The sequence below is a fragment of the Ostrinia furnacalis genome, unplaced genomic scaffold, assembly GCF_004193835.3.
Source record: "Ostrinia furnacalis isolate ACB-3 unplaced genomic scaffold, ASM419383v2 OfSCF0738, whole genome shotgun sequence".
NCBI lineage: Eukaryota > Metazoa > Arthropoda > Insecta > Lepidoptera > Crambidae > Ostrinia > Ostrinia furnacalis.
Window position 1 is genome coordinate 304,711 of NW_021130977.1, and position 9,330 is coordinate 314,040.

The window sequence follows — 9,330 nt, forward strand, 5'->3', positions numbered from 1 at the left end:
TCAATATAAGCTCGAGCTTAATCTAAGTACCTATGTGTTAAACTAGTATCAAATACAGACACATATTTATTTCAAGGATCTTGTTTTTGTACTAAGTAATTCTGCATCGGAATTTACCACCAAATGGATACTAACGACCGAAACTGCTTACTGCTTTGTACATTTGCCCAAACTACCAGTGTCCTCACAACCCACGCGTTAAATTAGAAAACTTCCGTAGGCTGATAAAAACTTTACTAACCAGAAATGCAAAACTTCTTAAAAATCCCGAAAAAAACATAAATGTCACGAGTCAATATAAAGTGAAAATGGGAAGTAACTTTTCCAAGGCGTAGCGCCATTACGCAAATTGCAGTATATTTTTAGCTTATCCTACAACTAGTTTGTTCTTTCTCTCGTTTCAGCCGAAAGACGCCACTGCTGGACAAAGGCCTCCCCCAATGATTTCCACAAAGACCGGTCCTGCGCCGCTCGCATCCAGGCATCTCGGCGGTCCACCTAGTGGGAGGCCTACCCACGCTACGTCTTCCGGCTGACTGACCAGACTGCCTTTTAAATGAATGTTCAGATAGTTCTAGTCTTTCTACGTCAACCTCTACTGTGACAATACATTATTGGCCCCAACCCCAGCAAATCCCTACACGTGGATCTTCATTAAAATTAAAACTTGCAAACTCTGCATTGCCACGTCTAATTTGAACAGTCAAAACCCTGCGATTTTAATGGAGTCTGCCAACTTTAGCGGTATTTAAGGTCGCTCCAAGTATTCATTTCGGGGATTGTCTCCGAATTAGCGATGTGCCAACTTGTGCCTGACTCGAGTGGGTCGATGCTTTCAAGTGGTTTTATTATTTTTGGTACGAGTTAGTTGTTTTTGGAAAGTTTTCCCTTCTTGATTTGGCTGTCCGTGATTTAAGTTGTCGTCTGGTAGAGCTTGATTTGTTTATTTAGCTTGAAATCAGACTTGGGAGTTTTTAAACTTTCACGTTCCATTTTAACTAAAATAACAACCGAAACGTCAAGCCGTGAGTAGGTACATAACGTAACTCATTCATAAACGTCGCGTTATGACCCGTGTCTTTCTATTTTAGACTTGGGAGTGTTTACAGATTTAATCAATTAGTTTATACTTACCTTTGAGTCATTGCGAGGGAGAGCTAATTTTCATGTACCTACCTGCCATGAATATAATTTAACCCTTAAGTAACACCGTGGGGTAATTTTTTACCCCAGGTGTATAAAAATTAACCTATCTTTTTTTCTAGCGAAGCTAGTGCAATGTCGTTTTGTGTATTCTCAATGCAGAGCGTGCGGTTTGAGCTCGTAGAAGCGGGATGTGAAAAAAAACATCCGTTTGGCTTTTACAGGTAGGTGGGGTAGAAATTTACCCCAGGGTGTTAGTTACGCATGCATTAATTTATCATCACCTAACATGTTATTAATAGGTTTTTATAGTATTTAAACAAAATTAGTAAATATTTATATGACGATCAAGTAGCACGTTGTCTCGAGAATGTAGAGAAATAAATAGAGCTTGATTTACATGATACTTTTCGAACTTTGAAGACATCCCCTCAGAACAGAGCGTTCACAAATTCGACACAGAAATAAAGTAATAATTCAGTGTGTTTGATGTGTTTTGAAAATAATAATTAGGAATAAAATAAAATAAAAATTAATTTTTCATAATAATCATAAAATATATTATATTTTTTTTGTTTTATTTTGTTATAAGTCCAGAAATTTTTGTTTTATTTAACTTTGAGTTTAAAATGTGTATAAAGCATTTATTCGATGTCCAATTAGTGTAAGTTTTTAGTTCCCACAATAAATTTCCTAGATTTTTCTAGAAGATCATTGTGGAGACTATTAGTTGCAAATGAAAAATTCTTTGTTTTTTGTTATGATTGATTTAGATGTTTCTTTACGCTAGGTAGACGATTTTTTTAAAGCAATCGTATAATTATTGAGCCCGCTAATACATATAAATCAATTTTTTTTATTGATTTTCAAAATATATTTAAAAAATTTCAATTTTCGTTTGGGGTATTTTTTTCCCCCAGGGTGTTCAATATGTAACCAAAAATAAGGATGTTACTTAAGGGTTAAAATAATGTCTNGTAAGATGGTGCAACTTAGCCCACGTATCTTTTGTTTCAAATACCTACTTAACAAATTAACAAATTGTGATATAAAAATCTAAGACTTTTGGTTCACAGAAAATCTCTTTTAATAACGTTAGAGTATTTCCTTGTACTAATTAGCGCCTTCACACAAATTCGCTTTTGCTGTATCATGAACATACTCGTACTTTAATTATTTTATCAACTAATTCTGTGAAGGCATTCAGGAGCGGATAATTAAGGCGTTATTTTAATTAAATTTTACACATTTTAGACAAAGATATTTTATAGAATCTTCTACTTAAGTTTTTATATTACTCGTAATATTATATTTGAGTTTTGTTACGAACGGCCTCTTTTGATAGCTTTATGGTTTATACTTTTATATTTTTCTATATGTCATCTTGTCATCTTTCTGGCTCTTCTATACCCTGTAATCCTGTATCTTCCTATAATCCTTTTTTTTATTATATCGCTTTCCCTTCCTTGAGCCTGAGTATCATTTATTCCTCTTCTATCCCGATTCTTAACATTTTCTTAGCTGTGTCACTGCTAACTTCACAATCCAAGATAGGTCCAAGATAGGATGGGAGTGTGATCTTTGGAAACATGAACGTGATATAATGCTTAATTCAATACAACATACATCTGTTTCCGCAATTTATTACACCGATCNTATTGTCTTCACCTGTTGTTAACTAATGCCTTTTTGATATTTACATTATAATATCCCAAACTCACTAACAAAAAGATGATTTTAGTCGAATGTATATTACGAATTTGTGTACCACTACAAAATATCAAATAATGGTAACTATCGAGTAATTTATTTTAGTTAAACTACGATAAAATCAAAACACTTACATATCGACACGTTCAAATAACATTCCATCCACATCACTACCCAAATATGGCTTCAGTGTAATTATTTGACCGCCAACTTTTCCTGAAATGCTAACAGCCCACTGACTTGACTTGAAAGAACTTTCTTAATAATAATACCGAAGTCAAATAGAGAGAGAAATTTTCAATTTTAGGGAATCGAGACTGTTTGCATGACATACATTTCTGGTTCTAATTTAGACTCATTGTTTAAACTTTAAAGTACATATATTTTTGGTACAATATATCAACACTTTTAAATTAGAAAGTAATTATAACACGTCTTATACTTCGCGTGTGGCCATTTTAAATATTTGGCTCATTTCTTGAGTTTCTGTACGACTGTACCACCTAGTTGGAAGGAAAAGTAAATTGTCACTTAGAAATAAGTTGACAATTTACAAAACCTGCATCCGTCCAGTGTTGACTTACGCCAGTCCGGTGTTTGCTCACACTTCCTGCACAGACCTTAAGAAATTCCAGACCCTCCAAAACAAATTCTTACGCCGAGCCGCGGATGCCCCGTGGTTCGTGCGTAACACGAATCTCCATAGAGATTTCGAGATCCCATCGATTGATCACTTTATGAAAGAAGCCTCTCGCCGCTACTTTGATAAAGCGATCAACCACAAGAACCCTCTTATCGTTAGCGCCGCCACGTATACACCCCAGAAAGATGTCGCTGCCCAATACCGACGACCTAGGCATGTCCTAGACGACCCGGACGATCCTATTACCGAATTTCTGAACACAGACATCACTGCCTTAAGCACGCCAACTACTCCACAACACAGTAGCTCGTTACACCGTACTCGCCGGCGAGTACGAGGCCCTGCTTTCCATTTCGNATGTTCTTCTGATTATTTTCGTTGCGGGTCCAATGACAGTTTAACTTTCCCCCGGGACAAACTTGACCTTCATTGGTTGGGTTTTTGTGGCGGTCAAGCTGTAGATCCTGGCTACACAGGAGTTGCAGTGGTGGGAACGAGAGGTGGGAATAGTCCCGTAATCCAAGATAGGTCGTAATGGGCTTTCAAAGGTGCTTCGTTTCAACCAAATGATTCCACTGCTGGACAAAGGCCTCCCCCAAGAATTGCACAGCGATCGGTCCTGTGCTGTCCACATCTAGGTACTGTGATCTTCACCAGATCGTCAGTCCACCTAGGGCGGCCTGCCTTAAGGTGCTTAATATGGCTCAACTTAAGTACACAAGCACTGAATCGCATTGGTTTTCAGACAATCAATCTGATTTTCTGAAAATACCTCAGTGTCATTGTCTGAAAATACCTAAATTATTTTTTACCGGTTACCTAACCGAGACGTGAGGTTCTGAGAGAGTAAAATAGAACCTCTCTTCCAGTTTATTCCTCGTGGTAAGCTAAATAGAATAAGTTTGTAGGTTACCATAGGTCAATTTTTGAAGTCAATCAATGTCGCACGTCACTTCCAGCTACATTTCACTCTTATCAGGGACATTTGTCCCCTAAATACAAACCACAATCGAGTAACTTAGAACTAAATCAATTGAAAGAGAAGTAACCTTATTTTTCTCAAATGGCCTGAAGGGCCTTCGAGAAATCCCTTTTTATGCTATTCCAGCTAAAGCCCGTAAATCAGTAAAGATATCCCTTATTTTATGCGGCATAAAGTATAATATCGCGTGAAACGGTCTTTGTGGTTAAGCGAGTTGAAAAACATAGAAAGGGTTCAGTAGGTCTGCATAGTAATCGACTAGTTGAGTTTGACTATAAACATAACTGACAGTAGATAATAATGTAATAAAAAAAATAGTTTAAAAACTAAAAACACTTTTGATTACGCATTAAAAGGCCAAAAATGAATTTCCGCCGTTTCGTTTAGGAATTCCTATGGCCACCTTCCACTCCCATCATCAGACCAGCTCGATAGTACCATAATATTATCTAATACCTGCCAAGTTTCATGATTAGGTATACAAGAATTAGAAGTGCGTGCAAATCATTATAGATTCCATTACATAGTTACATACACGACGACCGGCCTAATAAAAGCGTGTTAAAAACAAAACAATGCACTAAAGATGGATTCTTGGATGGCTCAAAATTGGAGTGCAAGTGCCATTTTGTTCCCAGTCGATGAAGTTTTTTTTTATCCACAACGAGGAAGCTCTTGGCCTGTATCTCACCTGATGGTAAGTGATGATCAGGCCGAAGGTGGAAGCGAGCTTCACCCGGAATCCTCAACCACGGAGGAACTGGCTATCTTACCTCTTCCTGCAGGAACACAACAATGCTGTTAACATTGTTGTTATGGCAACAGACTTAAGAAAGATGGTGGTAGCTAGCCAGGCGGAACAAGCCCTACCACCAACCAAACCGAACAGAAAAATCTCCCCTCACTGGGACTCGAACCCGGAACCTCTGCGTCTGAAGCAGGTGGTCTTACCACTAGATCACAGAGGCGTTCATTGAGCTTATTGTATTGACAGAGCCTTCTGCCTTCCAATATTGTGGTAAAACATACAAATTCTATTAGATAGTAAAAAGGGATTCGTTTGATAGAGTTTGGTGAATATTTCGGAATGGCGACGGTAAATAAGGATTTCAGTGTTTGAATATCAAATTGGATCGTCTGTTTTCGTACTCTATGACGAATTTAATATTTAATTTAAGCTACTTTTACATAAATTTATACCTACTTACTTAAGTATGCTTTACATTATTATAAATATTAAATAATCTACCAATACAGCAACTCACTTAACATAAGTGCTATTGTGGTCAAATACCTGCCTTTTTCTGCATAAAAAACATAATTAATGACAAGAATTTTCAATTTCTACTTGTACTAAATACGATGATAATATTTATAATATCTAACTATTTTAATTTCAAATTTTTCAGAATCTGTGGAGTTAATTAAATATTTATTTCGCTTTTACAATAAGTCGACACAAAAGATTTTCAGATTTCAAACGAAACACAATTTCAATGCCAGTACGTATTTTACGTTCAAACAGATCAGAGAGATGTTAATAGATACGAAATGAAAGTCCACTGGACCAGAAAAAATATTCATTGATGGTCCAGGAACTTTGAACGTGTTTTGTTGTTCCAACGGTTTTTATTGAAAGCTGTTACTTACGTCATCATTTTTTTTATCCTCAACGAAGATGCTCCCGGTTTGTATCTCAAGATGAAAGTGATGATCAAGCCGAAGGTGGAAGCGAGCTTCACCCGGAATCCTCAACTACAGAGGAACAGGCTATCTTACCTCCAGCTGAACACAGCTTCTTCATTTAAAAGTATCTGCATAATATTTTTCTGTATCGGATCCAAGATCTCAGTCTATCAAAGAAATTCAATCACCTCTAAAATTTGATTCGCAGTGGAGGCAAATTTTTCTGCTGGGTTCGGTTGGTGGTAGGGCTTGTTTTAAGTCTGCCTAGCTAGCTACCACCAGCTTCTAAGTCTGTCGCCATAGCAACAATGTTAACAATAGTGACTGAGTCTCTTGCGCTGCTTCTTCTCAGCACTGGCCCAATTATTGTCCCGCAGCAGTGGTAGGGGTTAATACAAGGACGTGTAAAAGTGCTTTTTAAAAGCCTATTTGCAAAAATAAATTAGTTTTATGAGGTTTTATGTGTCTTGCCTGATCATCTTTCTATCAGGTGAAATGCAAACCAAGGGCTTCCTCGTTGTAGTTAAAAAAAAACTAGATTCCATTACATTTTCAGTCTTTATCACAAAGATACCTTTTCCATCACATGCATTGTACACAAAAGACCGCCAAGGCCAGAAAATATCAGATAAAACATAATGTGAAATCACTACAAAAATAACAATATCGCGGTCGCCATCAACCAATACATATCCACAAATCTATTTCCAGATATCTTATCTCCTGTCACTCAGAATATAGGAACAATATTGTTTGGCCGAAATCAGGCTGTTAACGAATAAAACGTAAAAGTAAAATAATAATAACAAAGGCTTTGAGTGTCAAAATCAGGATCAAAGATTAATTTTATAAATTGAACTACACTCGCGAGCAAAAGTATGGAATCACCCCATTCATTTTGAGTAATCGTTGTAGCTAAACGACTATGAAGATTAAATTAAAAATGGTACCAGTTTAAGGGTTACATTACAAGCTTTAACTTGATACCAAATATGCATAGATAGTTTGAGTTCTTCAGATCGTTGGGAACAAAACACAAGAGGGTGATTCCATACTTTTGCTCGTAAGTATAGCTTCGGCCCGCTACCTTGTCCGCGTGGAATAAGTATATTAGTTAGTTTAGGTTATAGTTATAAGTAAGTACCTAAGTAAGTACTTCAGTAACTTCAGATGAAATGAGATTTTAATGATTTTTTTACTTTCCATCGCTTTTGAGTATGTGCTCTGTGTACGTACAAGAATTTCCGAATAAACCATTTTAAATGTACTTTCAAACTAGCCAAACATTGAAATTGTATCATAGTTAATGTGATGTCTCCGCCTTGGAGACGTAAATAAAAGTTGTTTCTATTTGAAGATACTGTCTTTTATTTTCGATTAAACACAGAGCTTACAAGATTGCCTATCGCCATTTTGTCTGGCGTATCAAGAAGAAAGAATCTCGGATACACATCCTGAATAATGCTTTTAAACTAGCTACGTTTGGATACGCGCTTATAATAACAAATTAAATACCGATATAAAATAACGATACATAACATATACTCCCCTCTTACAATTCCAATCAGTACTTATAAATCTAACTTAACAGGAGGTCTCCGGACTCTCTGTGAACGGACTACAGGAACTGGAGAATTGCCTGGTACATTTTTATCCTTAGTTACATTTGTTGGGGAATGAATATTATCACTATTTAACTTTAAATCTTCTACAGTTCTACCCGAGGAAACAATTGGAGATGCCTGAATTGTTTTCTCGTTTACAGGAATTGAAACATTTTCTGAAATAATACTAGACTCTTTTTCACTATTAAAGTTATCATTACATTTAATTAAAGGTAAAGTTTGAGAATCTATGGAATCATTAATATCTTTACTTTCTGAAGGTACAGAACGAATAATCTGATTTAAGTGTCTTTTCCAAATTAAACCTTCATTTAAAACTTTACACAAGTATGTTCTCTTTCCTAATACCTCATCGATAACACATTTAGTAAAAACTTTCTTATTAGGGTTTCTGTAATCTCTACAATAAACATATTCCCCTTCCTCAAACGATTCCTCTCTTCTACTTAAGTTCCCTTCCTTGTACATACAATTACTTTCCTTGTTCAATAATAAATCAAAACGAGTTCTTAATTTCCTTTGAAACATTAACTGAGATGGAGTCTCATTCGTGGCAACATGTATTGAGTTTCTGTAATGAAATAAGTAACGATTCATTAATGTTTCAAATGATACATTACAATTTGCTTTATCTTTAAGTGCCTTACTTAACCTCTTATCGTTAGCGCCGCCACGTATACACCCCAGAAAGATGTCGCTGCCCAATACCGACGACCTAGGCATGTCCTAGACGACCCGGACGATCCTATTACCGAATTTCTGAACACAGACATCACTGCCTTAAGCACGCCAACTACTCCACAACACAGTAGCTCGTTACACCGTACTCGCCGGCGAGTACGAGGCCCTGCTTTCCATTTCGGACGGTACAGACATGTACCGGGCCGGTTCTCCCCTATCCGTCCCCCGGACACGGCCTGAGCCGAGGTCCGAGCCTACCGTGGCGCCCTCAGGCCGCGTCCGTAGTCCCATCGATCGGGCCCACTAGAGTGAGCCCGCCGTAGGCTGGACTTTGGTCCAACACCGCGGTGGGCAACACTCTAGTTGGGTTCGCCACTGATCGGGCGCCTTATGCGCTCGATACGGCCCGATCGCGAACGTCGGTCTGCGACCGACGATCGTCAAACGGCTAGAGTACCTTCTGTACTCGCCACTCTGCCCGGTGAAGCTGGAAAAGCTCCTCAAGCTACCAGCGCGCGTCCCTTCAAAAAAAAAAAAAAAAAATTGAGTTTCTGTAATGGGGATGAAAATTCAAAGCAATTTAATTTCTTTGTGAAAGTGCTTTTTAAAAGACTACTTGAAAATAAAAGAGTTTTATTAGAGTTTTTTCTGTCAAGCTAAGTCAATATCAGCTAAGTCTTAATAAGAATAAGCTTTCAAAGATTTCGAAGAAGAATTCTGAATCACTCAGCCTGAGGCTGGGTTGCACCATTTTACTTTAACTTTGACAAACCTCAAAAATCGATCAAACTCCATACAAAAAAACGCAGGTTATTGTCATAGTTACGGTCAAAGTAAGTTGGTGCAACTCAGCCTAAGAA

General features: G+C 37.3%; 1 long non-coding RNA gene across 1 annotated transcript; it reads right to left on the minus strand.

The window, feature by feature from the left end:
- Nucleotides 1-3,413: 3,413 nt before the first annotated feature.
- LOC114349938 (uncharacterized) lies at nt 3,414-8,710 on the minus strand. The gene is made up of 2 exons (XR_003655662.1): nt 8,442-8,710; nt 3,414-3,642 (listed from the first exon to the last, which is right to left on the minus strand). It is a non-coding gene; the product is annotated as an uncharacterized LOC114349938 (long non-coding RNA).
- Between the last annotated feature and the right edge of the window lie 620 nt (nt 8,711-9,330).